The 21,086-nt window shown below is 46.9% G+C and overlaps 11 non-coding genes across 11 annotated transcripts; all 11 read left to right on the forward strand.

The window, feature by feature from the left end:
- Nucleotides 1–1,244: 1,244 nt before the first annotated feature.
- Trnat-agu (transfer RNA threonine (anticodon AGU)) lies at nucleotides 1,245–1,316 on the forward strand. Its single transcript has one exon. It is a non-coding gene; the product is annotated as a tRNA-Thr (tRNA).
- A 1,441-nt stretch (nucleotides 1,317–2,757) lies between these two features.
- Nucleotides 2,758–2,829, forward strand: Trnat-agu (transfer RNA threonine (anticodon AGU)). The gene has a single exon. It is a non-coding gene; the product is annotated as a tRNA-Thr (tRNA).
- A 1,483-nt stretch (nucleotides 2,830–4,312) lies between these two features.
- Trnat-agu (transfer RNA threonine (anticodon AGU)) lies at nucleotides 4,313–4,384 on the forward strand. Its single transcript has one exon. It is a non-coding gene; the product is annotated as a tRNA-Thr (tRNA).
- A 1,450-nt stretch (nucleotides 4,385–5,834) lies between these two features.
- On the forward strand, nucleotides 5,835–5,906 carry Trnat-agu (transfer RNA threonine (anticodon AGU)). Its single transcript has one exon. It is a non-coding gene; the product is annotated as a tRNA-Thr (tRNA).
- Nucleotides 5,907–7,374: 1,468 nt separating this feature from the next.
- Nucleotides 7,375–7,446, forward strand: Trnat-agu (transfer RNA threonine (anticodon AGU)). Its single transcript has one exon. It is a non-coding gene; the product is annotated as a tRNA-Thr (tRNA).
- A 1,440-nt stretch (nucleotides 7,447–8,886) lies between these two features.
- Nucleotides 8,887–8,958, forward strand: Trnat-agu (transfer RNA threonine (anticodon AGU)). Its single transcript has one exon. It is a non-coding gene; the product is annotated as a tRNA-Thr (tRNA).
- Nucleotides 8,959–10,411: 1,453 nt separating this feature from the next.
- Trnat-agu (transfer RNA threonine (anticodon AGU)) lies at nucleotides 10,412–10,483 on the forward strand. Its single transcript has one exon. It is a non-coding gene; the product is annotated as a tRNA-Thr (tRNA).
- A 1,459-nt stretch (nucleotides 10,484–11,942) lies between these two features.
- Trnat-agu (transfer RNA threonine (anticodon AGU)) lies at nucleotides 11,943–12,014 on the forward strand. Its single transcript has one exon. It is a non-coding gene; the product is annotated as a tRNA-Thr (tRNA).
- A 1,438-nt stretch (nucleotides 12,015–13,452) lies between these two features.
- On the forward strand, nucleotides 13,453–13,524 carry Trnat-agu (transfer RNA threonine (anticodon AGU)). The gene has a single exon. It is a non-coding gene; the product is annotated as a tRNA-Thr (tRNA).
- Nucleotides 13,525–14,965: 1,441 nt separating this feature from the next.
- Trnat-agu (transfer RNA threonine (anticodon AGU)) lies at nucleotides 14,966–15,037 on the forward strand. The gene has a single exon. It is a non-coding gene; the product is annotated as a tRNA-Thr (tRNA).
- A 1,441-nt stretch (nucleotides 15,038–16,478) lies between these two features.
- On the forward strand, nucleotides 16,479–16,550 carry Trnat-agu (transfer RNA threonine (anticodon AGU)). Its single transcript has one exon. It is a non-coding gene; the product is annotated as a tRNA-Thr (tRNA).
- Nucleotides 16,551–21,086: the final 4,536 nt, after the last annotated feature.

Raw genomic sequence — 21,086 nt, forward strand, 5'->3', positions numbered from 1 at the left:
CCGCGGTTGTCGTCGTCGTCGTCGTCGTCGTCGTCGTCGTCGTCGTCGTCGCCGCCGCTACTTCTGCAGATGTAGCAAATGGACATCGTAGCAAATGCGGCGAGGGACGCCCTGCCTTACATTTCCGAATGCACAAAGTGTGTGGTTTAGTTTCCCAGTCTATATTTGGTAGGTCTCGTAGCAGGTTGAATGTATCAAATGGGTGGGAAAGAGCAAGGGGCAGCGTCTGTGTAGAACGAAAACACAACTCCTCAGTGGTGTGAGCGTTTTGAGATGAGTCGTATATAAGTTCCACTTGTTTGTCAGTGACCGTGTGGCCTAATGGATAAGGCGTCGGACTTCGTATCCGAAGATTGCGTGTTTGATTCCTCTCTCGGTCGTGTTTTTCCAGATCTGAAAAAGAAACTTACCGTTTTAGTGTAGCACTTGAGCAGTACGAAACCGTGTGAATGTTGCTGTTGACCATTTTCTGCTTGGAGATGCTCTTCAGCTTAAAACACGCACAACAAGACCGGTGTTAACTAGCGAATTGGTTTGCATATTGCCGTCGCCGCGTGTTTTTGACTGGCACTTGCACATCTAAAATAACGTCGGAAAGTAACTCGTTCGGCTTATGAGTCACATCAAGTATGTGTGTTAATTTTGACGAAACTAGCTCTGCAGGTTGTCATGCAATTCTGTTACCTCTCAGAAATGATTATGAAATAAAAGTGAACTACGTGACGAGTGTGACGTTAGGAAAACATTAGGCAACATGGGGAGGTTCTGTATGGGACCAATCAACCCAAACGAGTACTGTGTGACGTGCTAACCGGCATATACTCACCGAGGCAGCGCGGCTAGCTCAGTCGGTAGAACATAAGGCTCTTAATCCCAGGGTCGTGGGTTCGAGCCCCACGTGGGGAGGAACGGAATTTTGTTCCTCTGCAGATGTAACTTACCGTTTTTCTGATTAACGTGATGTAATGGAAATAGCAACTTTAAACTTTCCCTACGTCTCCGTCAGTCGCTACGAAACTGTATTTGAAGGTGAAGGTGATTTTGTAGACATGTGTGAAAGACATGTTCTGAAATGCAAGTGGTGTTATTTGGAGAGCACTTCCTTTACGTGTCAGATGTGTAGCCAAGCAGTAATGGGTCGCCATAGCTGAAAATATTAGACGGTAATATGAAGTGTTATCAGCTGAAGTCTGATGATCCAGACGACCGTAAGGATGAAGTACGCAAAAGTACCGCTAGGCCGCGCCTCTTTAGCTCAGTGGCAGAGCACTGGTCTAGTAAACCAGGGGTCGTGAGTTCGATCCTCACAGGAGGCAGACGAATTTTGGATATCAGTTGCGCGTCGTGGCCTTATAGCAAACAGTATCTGGGATGACTAACAATTAGCGAGAGGCGTTTTATTAAGAATTACTCTCAGATGTGATTAAGGCGAATGGCGCAGATAAAGCATTTGCCAAAGCGGTACAGCATAAGGTGGGATGGGACAGTCTGAAATATATTTTATAGATGTATTTCTCACATATCTCAGAGCCTTCCGCGGTTGTCGTCGTCGTCGTCGTCGTCGCCGCCGCTACTTCTGCACATGTAACAAATGGACATCGTAGCAAATGCGGCGAGGGACGCCCTGCCTTACATTTCCGAATGCACAAAGTGTGTGGTTTAGTTTCCCAGTATATATTTGGTAGGTCTCGTAGCAGGTTGAATGTATCAAATGGGTGGGAAAGAGGAAGGGGCAGCGTCTGTGTAGAACGAAAACACAACTCCTCAGTGGTGTGAGCGTTTTGAGATGAGTCGTATATAAGTTCCACTTGTTTGTCAGTGACCGTGTGGCCTAATGGATAAGACGTCGGACTTCGTATCCGAAGATTGCGTGTTTGATTCCTCTCTCGGTCGTGTTTTTCCAGATCTGAAAAAGAAACTTACCGTTTTAGTGTAGCACTTGAGCAGTACGAAACCGTGTGAATGTTGCTGTTGACCATTTTCTGCTTGGAGATGCTCTTCAGCTTAAAACACGCACAACAAGACCGGTGTTAACTAGCGAATTGGTTTGCATATTGCCGTCGCCGCGTGTTTTTGACTGGCACTTGCACATCTAAAATAACGTCGGAAAGTAACTCGTTCGGCTTATGAGTCACATCAAGTATGTGTGTTAATTTTGACGAAACTAGCTCTGCAGGTTGTCATGCAATTCTGTTACCTCTCAGAAATGATTATGAAATAAAAGTGAACTACGTGACGAGTGTGACGTTAGGAAAACATTAGGCAACATGGGGAGGTTCTGTATGGGACCAATCAACCCAAACGAGTACTGTGTGACGTGCTAACCGGCATATACTCACCGAGGCAGCGCGGCTAGCTCAGTCGGTAGAACATAAGGCTCTTAATCCCAGGGTCGTGGGTTCGAGCCCCACGTGGGGAGGAACGGAATTTTGTTCCTCTGCAGATGTAACTTACCGTTTTTCTCATTAACGTGATGTAATGGAAATAGCAACTTTAAACTTTGCCTACGTCTCCGTCAGTCGCAAGGAAACTGTATTTGAAGGTGAAGGTGATTTTGTAGACATGTGTGAAAGACATGTTCTGAAATGCAAGTGGTGTTATTTGGAGAGCACTTCCTTTACGTGTCAGATGTGTAGCCAAGCAGTAATGGGTCGCCATAGCTGCAAATATTAGACGGTAATATGAAGTGTTGTCAGCTGAAGTCTGATGATCCAGACGACCGTAAGGATGAAGTACGCAAAAGCACCGCTAGGCCGCGCCTCTTTAGCTCAGTGGCAGAGCACTGGTCTAGTAAACCAGGGGTCGTGAGTTCGATCCTCACAGGAGGCAGACGAATTTTGGATATCAGTTGCGCGTCGTGGCCTTATAGCAAACAGTATCTGGGATGACTAACAATTAGCGAGAGGCGTTTTATTAAGAATTACTCTCAGATGTGATTAAGGCGAATGGCGCAGATAAAGCATTTGCCAAAGCGGTACAGCATAAGGTGGGATGGGACAGTCTGAAATATATTTTATAGATGTATTTCTCACATATCTCAGAGCCTTCCGCGGTTGTCGTCGTCGTCGTCGTCGTCGTCGTCGTCGTCGTCGTCGTCGTCGTCGTCGTCGTCGTCGCCGCCGCCGCTACTTCTGCAAAAGTAGCAAATGGACATCGTAGCAAATGCGGCGAGGGACGCCCTGCCTTACATTTCCGAATGCACAAAGTGTGTGGTTTAGTTTCCCAGTCTATATTTGGTAGGTCTCGTAGCAGGTTGAATGTATCAAATGGGTGGGAAAGAGCAAGGGGCAGCGTCTGTGTAGAACGAAAACACAACTCCTCAGTGGTGTGAGCGTTTTGAGATGAGTCGTATATAAGTTCCACTTGTTTGTCAGTGACCGTGTGGCCTAATGGATAAGGCGTCGGACTTCGTATCCAAAGATTGCGTGTTTGATTCCTCTCTCGGTCGTGTTTTTCCAGATCTGAAAAAGAAACATACCGTTTTAGTGTAGCACTTGAGCAGTACGAAACCGTGTGAATGTTGCTGTTGACCATTTTCTGCTTGGAGATGCTCTTCAGCTTAAAACACGCACAACAAGACCGGTATTAACTAGCGAATTGGTTTGCATATTGCCGTCGCCGCGTGTTTTTGACTGGCACTTGCACATCTAAAATAACGTCGGAAAGTAACTCGTTCGGCTTATGAGTCACTTCAAGTATGTGTGTTGATTTTGACGAAACTAGCTCTGCAGGTTGTCATGCAATTCTGTTACCTCTCAGAAATGATTATGAAATAAAAGTGAACTACGTGACGAGTGTGACGTTAGGAAAACATTAGGCAACATGGGGAGGTTCTGTATGGGACCAATCAACCCAAACGAGTACTGTGTGACGTGCTAACCGGCATATACTCACCGAGGCAGCGCGGCTAGCTCAGTCGGTAGAACATAAGGCTCTTAATCCCAGGGTCGTGGGTTTGAGCCCCACGTGGGGAGGAACGGAATTTTGTTCCTCTGCAGATGTAACTTACCGTTTTTCTCATTAACGTGATGTAATGGAAATAGCAACTTTAAACTTTCCCTACGTCTCCGTCAGTCGCAAGGAAACTGTATTTGAAGGTGAAGGTGATTTTGTAGACATGTGTGAAAGACATGTTCTGAAATGCAAGTGGTGTTATTTGGAGAGCACTTCGTTTACGTGTCAGATGTGTAGGCAAGCAGTAATGGGTCGCCATAGCTGCAAATATTAGACGGTAATATGAAGTGTTATCAGCTGAAGTCTGATGATCCAGACGACCGTAAGGATGAAGTACGCAAAAGCACCGCTAGGCCGCGCCTCTTTAGCTCAGTGGCAGAGCACTGGTCTAGTAAACCAGGGGTCGTGAGTTCGATCCTCACAGGAGGCAGACGAATTTTGGATATCAGTTGCGCGTCGTGGCCTTATAGCAAACAGTATCTGGGATGACTAACAATTAGCGAGAGGCGTTTTATTAAGAATTACTCTCAGATGTGATTAAGGCGAATGGCGCAGATAAAGCATTTGCCAAAGCGGTACAGCATAAGGTGGGATGGGACAGTCTGAAATATATTTTATAGATGTATTTCTCACATATCTCAGAGCCTTCCGCGGTTGTCGTCGTCGTCGTCGTCGTCGTCGTCGCCGCCGCCGCTACTTCTGCAAAAGTAGCAAATGGACATCGTAGCAAATGCGGCGAGGGACGCCCTGCCTTACATTTCCGAATGCACAAAGTGTGTGGTTTAGTTTCCCAGTCTATATTTGGTAGGTCTCGTAGCAGGTTGAATGTATCAAATGGGTGGGAAAGAGCAAGGGGCAGCGTCTGTGTAGAACGAAAACACAACTCCTCAGTGGTGTGAGCGTTTTGAGATGAGTCGTATATAAGTTCCACTTGTTTGTCAGTGACCGTGTGGCCTAATGGATAAGGCGTCGGACTTCGTATCCAAAGATTGCGTGTTTGATTCCTCTCTCGGTCGTGTTTTTCCAGATCTGAAAAAGAAACATACCGTTTTAGTGTAGCACTTGAGCAGTACGAAACCGTGTGAATGTTGCTGTTGACCATTTTCTGCTTGGAGATGCTCTTCAGCTTAAAACACGCACAACAAGACCGGTATTAACTAGCGAATTGGTTTGCATATTGCCGTCGCCGCGTGTTTTTGACTGGCACTTGCACATCTAAAATAACGTCGGAAAGTAACTCGTTCGGCTTATGAGTCACTTCAAGTATGTGTGTTGATTTTGACGAAACTAGCTCTGCAGGTTGTCATGCAATTCTGTTACCTCTCAGAAATGATTATGAAATAAAAGTGAACTACGTGACGAGTGTGACGTTAGGAAAACATTAGGCAACATGGGGAGGTTCTGTATGGGACCAATCAACCCAAACGAGTACTGTGTGACGTGCTAACCGGCATATACTCACCGAGGCAGCGCGGCTAGCTCAGTCGGTAGAACATAAGGCTCTTAATCCCAGGGTCGTGGGTTTGAGCCCCACGTGGGGAGGAACGGAATTTTGTTCCTCTGCAGATGTAACTTACCGTTTTTCTCATTAACGTGATGTAATGGAAATAGCAACTTTAAACTTTCCCTACGTCTCCGTCAGTCGCAAGGAAACTGTATTTGAAGGTGAAGGTGATTTTGTAGACATGTGTGAAAGACATGTTCTGAAATGCAAGTGGTGTTATTTGGAGAGCACTTCGTTTACGTGTCAGATGTGTAGGCAAGCAGTAATGGGTCGCCATAGCTGCAAATATTAGACGGTAATATGAAGTGTTATCAGCTGAAGTCTGATGATCCAGACGACCGTAAGGATGAAGTACGCAAAAGCACCGCTAGGCCGCGCCTCTTTAGCTCAGTGGCAGAGCACTGGTCTAGTAAACCAGGGGTCGTGAGTTCGATCCTCACAGGAGGCAGACGAATTTTGGATATCAGTTGCGCGTCGTGGCCTTATAGCAAACAGTATCTGGGATGACTAACAATTAGCGAGAGGCGTTTTATTAAGAATTACTCTCAGATGTGATTAAGGCGAATGGCGCAGATAAAGCATTTGCCAAAGCGGTACAGCATAAGGTGGGATGGGACAGTCTGAAATATATTTTATAGATGTATTTCTCACATATCTCAGAGCCTTCCGCGGTTGTCGTCGTCGTCGTCGTCGTCGTCGTCGTCGTCGTCGTCGTCGTCGTCGCCGCCGCTACTTCTGCAGATGTAGCAAATGGACATCGTAGCAAATGCGGCGAGGGACGCCCTGCCTTACATTTCCGAATGCACAAAGTGTGTGGTTTAGTTTCCCAGTCTATATTTGGTAGGTCTCGTAGCAGGTTGAATGTATCAAATGGGTGGGAAAGAGCAAGGGGCAGCGTCTGTGTAGAACGAAAACACAACTCCTCAGTGGTGTGAGCGTTTTGAGATGAGTCGTATATAAGTTCCACTTGTTTGTCAGTGACCGTGTGGCCTAATGGATAAGGCGTCGGACTTCGTATCCGAAGATTGCGTGTTTGATTCCTCTCTCGGTCGTGTTTTTCCAGATCTGAAAAAGAAACTTACCGTTTTAGTGTAGCACTTGAGCAGTACGAAACCGTGTGAATGTTGCTGTTGACCATTTTCTGCTTGGAGATGCTCTTCAGCTTAAAACACGCACAACAAGACCGGTGTTAACTAGCGAATTGGTTTGCATATTGCCGTCGCCGCGTGTTTTTGACTGGCACTTGCACATCTAAAATAACGTCGGAAAGTAACTCGTTCGGCTTATGAGTCACATCAAGTATGTGTGTTAATTTTGACGAAACTAGCTCTGCAGGTTGTCATGCAATTCTGTTACCTCTCAGAAATGATTATGAAATAAAAGTGAACTACGTGACGAGTGTGACGTTAGGAAAACATTAGGCAACATGGGGAGGTTCTGTATGGGACCAATCAACCCAAACGAGTACTGTGTGACGTGCTAACCGGCATATACTCACCGAGGCAGCGCGGCTAGCTCAGTCGGTAGAACATAAGGCTCTTAATCCCAGGGTCGTGGGTTCGAGCCCCACGTGGGGAGGAACGGAATTTTGTTCCTCTGCAGATGTAACTTACCGTTTTTCTGATTAACGTGATGTAATGGAAATAGCAACTTTAAACTTTCCCTACGTCTCCGTCAGTCGCTACGAAACTGTATTTGAAGGTGAAGGTGATTTTGTAGACATGTGTGAAAGACATGTTCTGAAATGCAAGTGGTGTTATTTGGAGAGCACTTCCTTTACGTGTCAGATGTGTAGCCAAGCAGTAATGGGTCGCCATAGCTGAAAATATTAGACGGTAATATGAAGTGTTATCAGCTGAAGTCTGATGATCCAGACGACTGTAAGGATGAAGTACGCAAAAGTACCGCTAGGCCGCGCCTCTTTAGCTCAGTGGCAGAGCACTGGTCTAGTAAACCAGGGGTCGTGAGTTCGATCCTCACAGGAGGCAGACGAATTTTGGATATCAGTTGCGCGTCGTGGCCTTATAGCAAACAGTATCTGGGATGACTAACAATTAGCGAGAGGCGTTTTATTAAGAATTACTCTCAGATGTGATTAAGGCGAATGGCGCAGATAAAGCATTTGCCAAAGCGGTACAGCATAAGGTGGGATGGGACAGTCTGAAATATATTTTATAGATGTATTTCTCACATATCTCAGAGCCTTCCGCGGTTGTCGTCGTCGTCGTCGTCGTCGCCGCCGCTACTTCTGCGCATGTAACAAATGGACATCGTAGCAAATGCGGCGAGGGACGCCCTGCCTTACATTTCCGAATGCACAAAGTGTGTGGTTTAGTTTCCCAGTATATATTTGGTAGGTCTCGTAGCAGGTTGAATGTATCAAATGGGTGGGAAAGAGGAAGGGGCAGCGTCTGTGTAGAACGAAAACACAACTCCTCAGTGGTGTGAGCGTTTTGAGATGAGTCGTATATAAGTTCCACTTGTTTGTCAGTGACCGTGTGGCCTAATGGATAAGACGTCGGACTTCGTATCCGAAGATTGCGTGTTTGATTCCTCTCTCGGTCGTGTTTTTCCAGATCTGAAAAAGAAACTTACCGTTTTAGTGTAGCACTTGAGCAGTACGAAACCGTGTGAATGTTGCTGTTGACCATTTTCTGCTTGGAGATGCTCTTCAGCTTAAAACACGCACAACAAGACCGGTGTTAACTAGCGAATTGGTTTGCATATTGCCGTCGCCGCGTGTTTTTGACTGGCACTTGCACATCTAAAATAACGTCGGAAAGTAACTCGTTCGGCTTATGAGTCACATCAAGTATGTGTGTTAATTTTGACGAAACTAGCTCTGCAGGTTGTCATGCAATTCTGTTACCTCTCAGAAATGATTATGAAATAAAAGTGAACTACGTGACGAGTGTGACGTTAGGAAAACATTAGGCAACATGGGGAGGTTCTGTATGGGACCAATCAACCCAAACGAGTACTGTGTGACGTGCTAACCGGCATATACTCACCGAGGCAGCGCGGCTAGCTCAGTCGGTAGAACATAAGGCTCTTAATCCCAGGGTCGTGGTTCGAGCCCCACGTGGGGAGGAACGGAATTTTGTTCCTCTGCAGATGTAACTTACCGTTTTTCTCATTAACGTGATGTAATGGAAATAGCAACTTTAAACTTTGCCTACGTCTCCGTCAGTCGCAAGGAAACTGTATTTGAAGGTGAAGGTGATTTTGTAGACATGTGTGAAAGACATGTTCTGAAATGCAAGTGGTGTTATTTGGAGAGCACTTCGTTTACGTGTCAGATGTGTAGCCAAGCAGTAATGGGTCGCCATAGCTGCAAATATTAGACGGTAATATGAAGTGTTGTCAGCTGAAGTCTGATGATCCAGACGACCGTAAGGATGAAGTACGCAAAAGCACCGCTAGGCCGCGCCTCTTTAGCTCAGTGGCAGAGCACTGGTCTAGTAAACCAGGGGTCGTGAGTTCGATCCTCACAGGAGGCAGACGAATTTTGGATATCAGTTGCGCGTCGTGGCCTTATAGCAAACAGTATCTGGGATGACTAACAATTAGCGAGAGGCGTTTTATTAAGAATTACTCTCAGATGTGATTAAGGCGAATGGCGCAGATAAAGCATTTGCCAAAGCGGTACAGCATAAGGTGGGATGGGACAGTCTGAAATATATTTTATAGATGTATTTCTCACATATCTCAGAGCCTTCCGCGGTTGTCGTCGTCGTCGTCGTCGTCGTCGTCGTCGCCGCCGCCGCTACTTCTGCAGAAGTAGCAAATGGACATCGTAGCAAATGCGGCGAGGGACGCCCTGCCTTACATTTCCGAATGCACAAAGTGTGTGGTTTAGTTTCCCAGTCTATATTTGGTAGGTCTCGTAGCAGGTTGAATGTATCAAATGGGTGGGAAAGAGCAAGGGGCAGCGTCTGTGTAGAACGAAAACACAACTCCTCAGTGGTGTGAGCGTTTTGAGATGAGTCGTATATAAGTTCCACTTGTTTGTCAGTGACCGTGTGGCCTAATGGATAAGGCGTCGGACCTCGTATCCAAAGATTGCGTGTTTGCTTCCTCTCTCGGTCGTGTTTTTCCAGATCTGAAAAAGAAACATACCGTTTTAGTGTAGCACTTGAGCAGTACGAAACCGTGTGAATGTTGCTGTTGACCATTTTCTGCTTGGAGATGCTCTTCAGCTTAAAACACGCACAACAAGACCGGTGTTAACTAGCGAATTGGTTTGCATATTGCCGTCGCCGCGTGTTTTTGACTGGCACTTGCACATCTAAAATAACGTCGGAAAGTAACTCGTTCGGCTTATGAGTCACATCAAGTATGTGTGTTGATTTTGACGAAACTAGCTCTGCAGGTTGTCATGCAATTCTGTTACCTCTCAGAAATGATTATGAAATAAAAGTGAACTACGTGACGAGTGTGACGTTAGGAAAACATTAGGCAACATGGGGAGGTTCTGTATGGGACCAATCAACCCAAACGAGTACTGTGTGACTTGCTAACCGGCATATACTCACCGAGGCAGCGCGGCTAGCTCAGTCGGTAGAACATAAGGCTCTTAATCCCAGGGTCGTGGGTTTGAGCCCCACGTGGGGAGGAACGGAATTTTGTTCCTCTGCAGATGTAACTTACCGTTTTTCTCATTAACGTGATGTAATGGAAATAGCAACTTTAAACTTTCCCTACGTCTCCGTCAGTCGCAAGGAAACTGTATTTGAAGGTGAAGGTGATTTTGTAGACATGTGTGAAAGACATGTTCTGAAATGCAAGTGGTGTTATTTGGAGAGCACTTCGTTTACGTGTCAGATGTGTAGCCAAGCAGTAATGGGTCGCCATAGCTGCAAATATTAGACGGTAATATGAAGTGTTGTCAGCTGAAGTCTGATGATCCAGACGACCGTAAGGATGAAGTACGCAAAAGCACCGCTAGGCCGCGCCTCTTTAGCTCAGTGGCAGAGCACTGGTCTAGTAAACCAGGGGTCGTGAGTTCGATCCTCACAGGAGGCAGACGAATTTTGGATATCAGTTGCGCGTCGTGGCCTTATAGCAAACAGTATCTGGGATGACTAACAATTAGCGAGAGGCGTTTTATTAAGAATTACTCTCAGATGTGATTAAGGCGAATGGCGCAGATAAAGCATTTGCCAAAGCGGTACAGCATAAGGTGGGATGGGACAGTCTGAAATATATTTTATAGATGTATTTCTCACATATCTCAGAGCCTTCCGCGGTTGTCGTCGTCGTCGTCGTCGTCGTCGTCGTCGTCGTCGCCGCCGCCGCTACTTCTGCAGAAGTAGCAAATGGACATCGTAGCAAATGCGGCGAGGGACGCCCTGCCTTACATTTCCGAATGCACAAAGTGTGTGGTTTAGTTTCCCAGTCTATATTTGGTAGGTCTCGTAGCAGGTTGAATGTATCAAATGGGTGGGAAAGAGCAAGGGGCAGCGTCTGTGTAGAACGAAAACACAACTCCTCAGTGGTGTGAGCGTTTTGAGATGAGTCGTATATAAGTTCCACTTGTTTGTCAGTGACCGTGTGGCCTAATGGATAAGGCGTCGGACCTCGTATCCAAAGATTGCGTGTTTGCTTCCTCTCTCGGTCGTGTTTTACCAGATCTGAAAAAGAAACATACCGTTTTAGTGTAGCACTTGAGCAGTACGAAACCGTGTGAATGTTGCTGTTGACCATTTTCTGCTTGGAGATGCTCTTCAGCTTAAAACACGCACAACAAGACCGGTATTAACTAGCGAATTGGTTTGCATATTGCCGTCGCCGCGTGTTTTTGACTGGCACTTGCACATCTAAAATAACGTCGGAAAGTAACTCGTTCGGCTTATGAGTCACATCAAGTATGTGTGTTGATTTTGACGAAACTAGCTCTGCAGGTTGTCATGCAATTCTGTTACCTCTCAGAAATGATTATGAAATAAAAGTGAACTACGTGACGAGTGTGACGTTAGGAAAACATTAGGCAACATGGGGAGGTTCTGTATGGGACCAATCAACCCAAACGAGTACTGTGTGACGTGCTAACCGGCATATACTCACCGAGGCAGCGCGGCTAGCTCAGTCGGTAGAACATAAGGCTCTTAATCCCAGGGTCGTGGGTTTGAGCCCCACGTGGGGAGGAACGGAATTTTGTTCCTCTGCAGATGTAACTTACCGTTTTTCTCATTAACGTGATGTAATGGAAATAGCAACTTTAAACTTTCCCTACGTCTCCGTCAGTCGCTACGAAACTGTATTTGAAGGTGAAGGTGATTTTGTAGACATGTGTGAAAGACATGTTCTGAAATGCAAGTGGTGTTATTTGGAGAGCACTTCCTTTACGTGTCAGATGTGTAGGCAAGCAGTAATGGGTCGCCATAGCTGCAAATATTAGACGGTAATATGAAGTGTTATCAGCTGAAGTCTGATGATCCAGACGACCGTAAGGATGAAGTACGCAAAAGTACCGCTAGGCCGCGCCTCTTTAGCTCAGTGGCAGAACACTGGTCTAGTAAACCAGGGGTCGTGAGTTCGATCCTCACAGGAGGCAGACGAATTTTGGATATCAGTTGCGCGTCGTGGCCTTATAGCAAACAGTATCTGGGATGACTAACAATTAGCGAGAGGCGTTTTATTAAGAATTACTCTCAGATGTGATTAAGGCGAATGGCGCAGATAAAGCATTTGCCAAAGCGGTACAGCATAAGGTGGGATGGGACAGTCTGAAATATATTTTATAGATGTATTTCTCACATATCTCAGAGCCTTCCGCGGTTGTCGTCGTCGTCGTCGTCGCCGCCGCTACTTCTGCAGATGTAGCAAATGGACATCGTAGCAAATGCGGCGAGGGACGCCCTGCCTTACATTTCCGAATGCACAAAGTGTGTGGTTTAGTTTCCCAGTCTATATTTGGTAGGTCTCGTAGCAGGTTGAATGTATCAAATGGGTGGGAAAGAGCAAGGGGCAGCGTCTGTGTAGAACGAAAACACAACTCCTCAGTGGTGTGAGCGTTTTGAGATGAGTCGTATATAAGTTCCACTTGTTTGTCAGTGACCGTGTGGCCTAATGGATAAGGCGTCGGACTTCGTATCCGAAGATTGCGTGTTTGATTCCTCTCTCGGTCGTGTTTTTCCAGATCTGAAAAAGAAACTTACCGTTTTAGTGTAGCACTTGAGCAGTACGAAACCGTGTGAATGTTGCTGTTGACCATTTTCTGCTTGGAGATGCTCTTCAGCTTAAAACACGCACAACAAGACCGGTGTTAACTAGCGAATTGGTTTGCATATTGCCGTCGCCGCGTGTTTTTGACTGGCACTTCCACATCTAAAATAACGTCGGAAAGTAACTCGTTCGGCTTATGAGTCACATCAAGTATGTGTGTTAATTTTGACGAAACTAGCTCTGCAGGTTGTCATGCAATTCTGTTACCTCTCAGAAATGATTATGAAATAAAAGTGAACTACGTGACGAGTGTGACGTTAGGAAAATATTAGGCAACATGGGGAGGTTCTGTATGGGACCAATCAACCCAAACGAGTACTGTGTGACGTGCTAACCGGCATGTACTCACCGAGGCAGCGCGGCTAGCTCAGTCGGTAGAACATAAGGCTCTTAATCCCAGGGTCGTGGGTTCGAGCCCCACGTGGGGAGGAACGGAATTTTGTTCCTCTGCAGATGTAACTTACCGTTTTTCTCATTAACGTGATGTAATGGAAATAGCAACTTTAAACTTTCCCTACGTCTCCGTCAGTCGCTACGAAACTGTATTTGAAGGTGAAGGTGATTTTGTAGACATGTGTGAAAGACATGTTCTGAAATGCAAGTGGTGTTATTTGGAGAGCACTTCCTTTACGTGTCAGATGTGTAGGCAAGCAGTAATGGGTCGCCATAGCTGCAAATATTAGACGGTAATATGAAGTGTTATCAGCTGAAGTCTGATGATCCAGACGACCGTAAGGATGAAGTACGCAAAAGTACCGCTAGGCCGCGCCTCTTTAGCTCAGTGGCAGAACACTGGTCTAGTAAACCAGGGGTCGTGAGTTCGATCCTCACAGGAGGCAGACGAATTTTGGATATCAGTTGCGCGTCGTGGCCTTATAGCAAACAGTATCTGGGATGACTAACAATTAGCGAGAGGCGTTTTATTAAGAATTACTCTCAGATGTGATTAAGGCGAATGGCGCAGATAAAGCATTTGCCAAAGCGGTACAGCATAAGGTGGGATGGGACAGTCTGAAATATATTTTATAGATGTATTTCTCACATATCTCAGAGCCTTCCGCGGTTGTCGTCGTCGTCGTCGTCGTCGCCGCCGCTACTTCTGCAGATGTAGCAAATGGACATCGTAGCAAATGCGGCGAGGGACGCCCTGCCTTACATTTCCGAATGCACAAAGTGTGTGGTTTAGTTTCCCAGTCTATATTTGGTAGGTCTCGTAGCAGGTTGAATGTATCAAATGGGTGGGAAAGAGCAAGGGGCAGCGTCTGTGTAGAACGAAAACACAACTCCTCAGTGGTGTGAGCGTTTTGAGATGAGTCGTATATAAGTTCCACTTGTTTGTCAGTGACCGTGTGGCCTAATGGATAAGGCGTCGGACTTCGTATCCAAAGATTGCGTGTTTGATTCCTCTCTCGGTCGTGTTTTTCCAGATCTGAAAAAGAAACTTACCGTTTTAGTGTAGCACTTGAGCAGTACGAAACCGTGTGAATGTTGCTGTTGACCATTTTCTGCTTGGAGATGCTCTTCAGCTTAAAACACGCACAACAAGACCGGTGTTAACTAGCGAATTGGTTTGCATATTGCCGTCGCCGCGTGTTTTTGACTGGCACTTGCACATCTAAAATAACGTCGGAAAGTAACTCGTTCGGCTTATGAGTCACATCAAGTATGTGTGTTAATTTTGACGAAACTAGCTCTGCAGGTTGTCATGCAATTCTGTTACCTCTCAGAAATGATTATGAAATAAAAGTGAACTACGTGACGAGTGTGACGTTAGGAAAACATTAGGCAACATGGGGAGGTTCTGTATGGGACCAATCAACCCAAACGAGTACTGTGTGACGTGCTAACCGGCATGTACTCACCGAGGCAGCGCGGCTAGCTCAGTCGGTAGAACATAAGGCTCTTAATCCCAGGGTCGTGGGTTCGAGCCCCACGTGGGGAGGAACGGAATTTTGTTCCTCTGCAGATGTAACTTACCGTTTTTCTCATTAACGTGATGTAATGGAAATAGCAACTTTAAACTTTCCCTACGTCTCCGTCAGTCGCTACGAAACTGTATTTGAAGGTGAAGGTGATTTTGTAGACATGTGTGAAAGACATGTTCTGAAATGCAAGTGGTGTTATTTGGAGAGCACTTCCTTTACGTGTCAGATGTGTAGGCAAGCAGTAATGGGTCGCCATAGCTGAAAATATTAGACGGTAATATGAAGTGTTATCAGCTGAAGTCTGATGATCCAGACGACCGTAAGGATGAAGTACGCAAAAGTACCGCTAGGCCGCGCCTCTTTAGCTCAGTGGCAGAGCACTGGTCTAGTAAACCAGGGGTCGTGAGTTCGATCCTCACAGGAGGCAGACGAATTTTGGATATCAGTTGCGCGTCGTGGCCTTATAGCAAACAGTATCTGGGATGACTAACAATTAGCGAGAGGCGTTTTATTAAGAATTACTCTCAGATGTGATTAAGGCGAATGGCGCAGATAAAGCATTTGCCAAAGCGGTACAGCATAAGGTGGGATGGGACAGTCTGAAATATATTTTATAGATGTATTTCTCACATATCTCAGAGCCTTCCGCGGTTGTCGTCGTCGTCGTCGTCGTCGCCGCCGCTACTTCTGCAGATGTAGCAAATGGACATCGTAGCAAATGCGGCGAGGGACGCCCTGCCTTACATTTCCGAATGCACAAAGTGTGTGGTTTAGGTTCCCAGTATATATTTGGTAGGTCTCGTAGCAGGTTGAATGTATCAAATGGGTGGGAAAGAGGAAGGGGCAGCGTCTGTGTAGAACGAAAACACAACTCCTCAGTGGTGTGAGCGTTTTGAGATGAGTCGTATATAAGTTCCACTTGTTTGTCAGTGACCGTGTGGCCTAATGGATAAGACGTCGGACTTCGTATCCGAAGATTGCGTGTTTGATTCCTCTCTCGGTCGTGTTTTTCCAGATCTGAAAAAGAAACTTACCGTTTTAGTGTAGCACTTGAGCAGTACGAAACCGTGTGAATGTTGCTGTTGACCATTTTCTGCTTGGAGATGCTCTTCAGCTTAAAACACGCACAACAAGACCGGTGTTAACTAGCGAATTGGTTTGCATATTGCCGTCGCCGCGTGTTTTTGACTGGCACTTGCACATCTAAAATAACGTCGGAAAGTAACTCGTTCGGCTTATGAGTCACATCAAGTATGTGTGTTAATTTTGACGAAACTAGCTCTGCAGGTTGTCATGCAATTCTGTTACCTCTCAGAAATGATTATGAAATAAAAGTGAACTACGTGACGAGTGTGACGTTAGGAAAACATTAGGCAACATGGGGAGGTTCTGTATGGGACCAATCAACCCAAACGAGTACTGTGTGACGTGCTAACCGGCATATAGTCACCGAGGCAGCGCGGCTAGCTCAGTCGGTAGAACATAAGGCTCTTAATCCCAGGGTCGTGGGTTCGAGCCCCACGTGGGGAGGAACGGAATTTTGTTCCTCTGCAGATGTAACTTACCGTTTTTCTGATTAACGTGATGTAATGGAAATAGCAACTTTAAACTTTGCCTACGTCTCCGTCAGTCGCAAGGAAACTGTATTTGAAGGTGAAGGTGATTTTGTAGACATGTGTGAAAGACATGTTCTGAAATGCAAGTGGTGTTATTTGGAGAGCACTTCGTTTACGTGTCAGATGTGTAGCCAAGCAGTAATGGGTCGCCATAGCTGCAAATATTAGACGGTAATATGAAGTGTTGTCAGCTGAAGTCTGATGATCCAGACGACCGTAAGGATGAAGTACGCAAAAGTACCGCTAGGCCGCGCCTCTTTAGCTCAGTGGCAGAGCACTGGTCTAGTAAACCAGGGGTCGTGAGTTCGATCCTCACAGGAGGCAGACGAATTTTGGATATCAGTTGCGCGTCGTGGCCTTATAGCAAACAGTATCTGGGATGACTAACAATTAGCGAGAGGCGTTTTATTAAGAATTACTCTCAGATGTGATTAAGGCGAATGGCGCAGATAAAGCATTTGCCAAAGCGGTACAGCATAAGGTGGGATGGGACAGTCTGAAATATATTTTATAGATGTATTTCTCACATATCTCAGAGCCTTCCGCGGTTGTCGTCGTCGTCGTCGCCGCCGCTACTTCTGCAGAAGTAGCAAATGGACATCGTAGCAAATGCGGCGAGGGACGCCCTGCCTTACATTTCCGAATGCACAAAGTGTGTGGTTTAGTTTCCCAGTCTATATTTGGTAGGTCTCGTAGCAGGTTGAATGTATCAAATGGGTGGGAAAGAGCAAGGGGCAGCGTCTGTGTAGAACGAAAACACAACTCCTCAGTGGTGTGAGCGTTTTGAGATGAGTCGTATATAAGTTCCACTTGTTTGTCAGTGACCGTGTGGCCTAATGGATAAGGCGTCGGACTTCGTATCCAAAGATTGCGTGTTTGCTTCCTCTCTCGGTCGTGTTTTTCCAGATCTGAAAAAGAAACATACCGTTTTAGTGTAGCACTTGAGCAGTACGAAACCGTGTGAATGTTGCTGTTGACCATTTTCTGCTTGGAGATGCTCTTCAGCTTAAAACACGCACAACAAGACCGGTGTTAACTAGCGAATTGGTTTGCATATTGCCGTCGCCGCGTGTTTTTGACTGGCACTTGCACATCTAAAATAACGTCGGAAAGTAACTCGTTCGGCTTATGAGTCACATCAAGTATGTGTGTTAATTTTGACGAAACTAGCTCTGCAGGTTGTCATGCAATTCTGTTACCTCTCAGAAATGATTATGAAATAAAAGTGAACTACGTGACGAGTGTGACGTTAGGAAAACATTAGGCAACATGGGGAGGTTCTGTATGGGACCAATCAACCCAAACGAGTACTGTGTGACGTGCTAACCGGCATATACTCACCGAGGCAGCGCGGCTAGCTCAGTCAGTCGAGGCGCGGCCGTCGTGCAGGTCGGACTTGCCTGGACCGTTGTTTACGTGCTCAGCTGCGGCCTGCGGTGCGGCACGTGGTGAGTCGAGGGCCGTTGCGGCGCGCAAACATCTTGTTTGTAACGAATAGAACCTAACATGGATCACCCAGAGCGGAAAGATACTTTGAAGTTTATGTTTGATGGAAGTTTTTCTCGACCGAAATATTACGAAGTCGAACGATTTCTCGATGAAGACGTAAAATTGCCTCCCACCGATATCATTGGTATCCATTTGTCTATTGTCAGTAGCACAGTTTATATCAAATTGCGTGACCCAGAATTGTGCGACAAAATCATCGATTCATGTGGCGGTACCTATAAATTTCGACACAGTGACGGGAATGTTGGTGAGGTGACTGTTGTCCACGCTGGTCTTGGTATTCGTACCGTTAGGATTTTCGAGTTGCCTTTTGAAATCTCGGCTGAACAAATTAATGCTTCTATTAAGTCCTACGGCAAAATTATCAGTAACATTGCCGAAAAGTGGGCCCCGTTCCATAAGTACCCTGTTTTGAACGGTGTGCGGCAAATTAAGATCGAATTGCAACGGCATATTCCGTCCTACCTAACGATTTGTGGATATAGGGCGATAATCATATATGAGGGATAGCCTCGTACATGTTCAGGCTGTAATTCCACGGGACACGTCCGGGCACAGTGCATCCAACGACGTGTAACGCAGCTGCCTGCGGGTGAACTGGGCCCTCCCCCGCAACCGACAATATTACCGACTACTCATGTAGCGGCGGTCCGTGCAAATACACCCACTGCGTCGGCTGCGGAAGTCGGACTTAGTGTGGCCGATGTTACGAATGACGGAGATGTACCTATGGAAATCTCTACCGCTCAGGAAGCTTTGCCGGTCGCTGGCTTACCTGCCGCGGTGCCCCGTGACGCCTCACGTGAGGAAGCCAGGGTTGACGTTGTGGAGGCGGCCACTACCGCCACTGACAGCCAGCAAGAGACAGAGACTCTTCCTTTTCCTTTAAAGAATGCGGAAGCCTCTGTCAGTGGGTCCTCCCCGAAAAAGCACAAGAAACGTCGGATCGCTCGTCCGGCGGCAGCTCAATCGGCACCTCCCTTGCGTGAAAAGGCCAAACACGCGGGCCGCATGATCTGCGATGACACTTCGGGGACCGAAGATTGTCTTCCGTCGTTGGCCTCACCCATGAATATTGACGATGATGTATCCAACCTTGACACGGGGAGGGCACATATTAGTGCACCACCGCGGACGGCCCAAGTGGCAGATGTGCAGGGTGACGGCCCGCAATGCGGTTCCGGAACTGCTGCAGCAGGCGCGACGACGGCTGTGTCTGTCGATAATTGGGCGGATGATATTGAAGATATGACTGGCAATCCCGAGCGTGAAGAACCGATGGCAACTGGTGATACGCTGCTTACGTCTCGGCGCAATGCAGCGTCCACGGACGGCGACGTCTAGACTTATACGACCTCCGAAGCGGACGACTGTTGAAGGGATAAAAATCGTACCTGTTTTCATCTGCAGATGACCACTCATCCCACATCGCTCCGTTCACGACAATCCTATAAGATTTCTACCATAAATGTTAACCGCATTGTCTCTCAAGCAAAAATCCACAGCCTTCGACATTATTTACGGGCCGCTGATATAGATATTCTGTTCGTACAGGAAGCACTGACTCCACTCCTAGCCGACGTCCCCGGTTATGACGCCATTGTCAATATAGGGACGGAGGCAGGTACGATCATTCTGTATCGGGAAGGCATTGAATGTTCTTGTTTGTCCATGTTACCTACCGGACGAGGCATTGCCGCACAGTTCCATGATGTACTCCTTCTTAATGTGTACGCCCCTTCCGGTGCCAACGCGCGAGCGCCGAGGAGGGAGTTTTACACGGGAGAGATAGCGAATCTAATCACCGACTTGCGTCTGCGTATTATTATGGGTGGTGACTTTAACTGCGTATTGCGCCGCACCGATCAAACGCCGAACTTTAACTTCAGCCAGGAACTGCTAACACTGGTTACAGAATTGCAGTCAGTCGACACGTGGGCGACCTTACACCCAGATGAAGTTGCCTTTACTCACTTTACGCAGACATCTTCCAGCAGGTTAGATCGCATATATGTGCAACGCGGTCTTTTAGCCGACGTGGGAACTTGCGAATATTGGCCCGTTAATTTCAGTGACCATATCGCTTACCACATCGTCTTTAATCACTCACCGCAGAAAGTTTATAGAGGCTTCGGACGATGGCAACTCAACTGTCGCCTCTTACAAGACGCCACTTTAGAGCGTAAGATCCGGTCAGTTTGGCACTCCGTAACATCAAGCAGGCCCACGTATTCCACGTGGATTGATTGGTGGACGCTTCATGCAAAGGGGAAACTCATTACTTGCATCAAGCACCACGCCCGGATTCGTGCTCGCGGTGAGAAGGAAATCACTGAATTCTATTTCTGTGCCCTGCGAGAATTGTACCGGGATTATCATCAGGTGCCTAATAACATCACGCACGTACGCAGACTCCAAGCCAAGATTACATCCTTGACGGCCTGCACCGCCGTCGGCCACCAGATTCGAGCACGTGACTCCACAAACTTGCCGCAACAGCAGACGTCAGTCCATCATATCGTCCAACAGTTACGTGCAGCGCGTAGGAAACTTATTCATAAGTTGCAGGATGCAGACGGTGCTTGTTATACCCTACAGCGAGACATCAAAAACCATGTTACCAACCACTTTGCTGCACTTTACACCTGTGCTGGTGTACCACATGAGAAAGTGCGAGAATGGTATCTTTCTGGACCCCCGCCGTACCGCATTACCGACGACCTCAATCGGGACCTGCTTGCTCCCTTTACCAAAGAAGAACTGAAGGATGCCCTGCTTGCTGCGCCACGAAATAAATCTCCGGGCACGGACGGGCTCTCTGTCGAGTTTTACGTCAAATATTGGCCTATATTAGGGGACGAACTCACAGAGATGTACAATGAAGTACTACGTGGGATTGCTCTACCCCCAGCCTTCACAGAAGGGTTAACTGTTTTAATACCTAAGACGCCGACGCCGACCACCACCAAAGATCTGCGGCCCATTACTCTGCTCAATGCCGACTTTAAGCTTCTGACGCGCGCCCTCAATGCCCGATTACGGCAGCTGTTACCCTATCTTCTGGGACCATACCAAATGAGTGCGATCCGTGGTCGGTCGCTGTCCACCATTTTGGCGCTATATCGGGATCTCGTCTCCCTCACCTGGGCCACCCGCACTCCTATGGCCATAGCATTTCTTGACTTCGATAAGGCTTACGATCGAGCTGACTATCACTATCTCAGCGGCGTGATGGAATCAATGGGCTTCAGTCTTAATTTTATCCACCTCATCAACAACTGTATCAGTGGTACCCGTACACGCTTCCTGATCAATAATACATTGACGGAGTACGTCCAGCTCTCACGGGGT

Source organism: Schistocerca gregaria, chromosome 4 (genome assembly GCF_023897955.1).
Source record: "Schistocerca gregaria isolate iqSchGreg1 chromosome 4, iqSchGreg1.2, whole genome shotgun sequence".
NCBI lineage: Eukaryota > Metazoa > Arthropoda > Insecta > Orthoptera > Acrididae > Schistocerca > Schistocerca gregaria.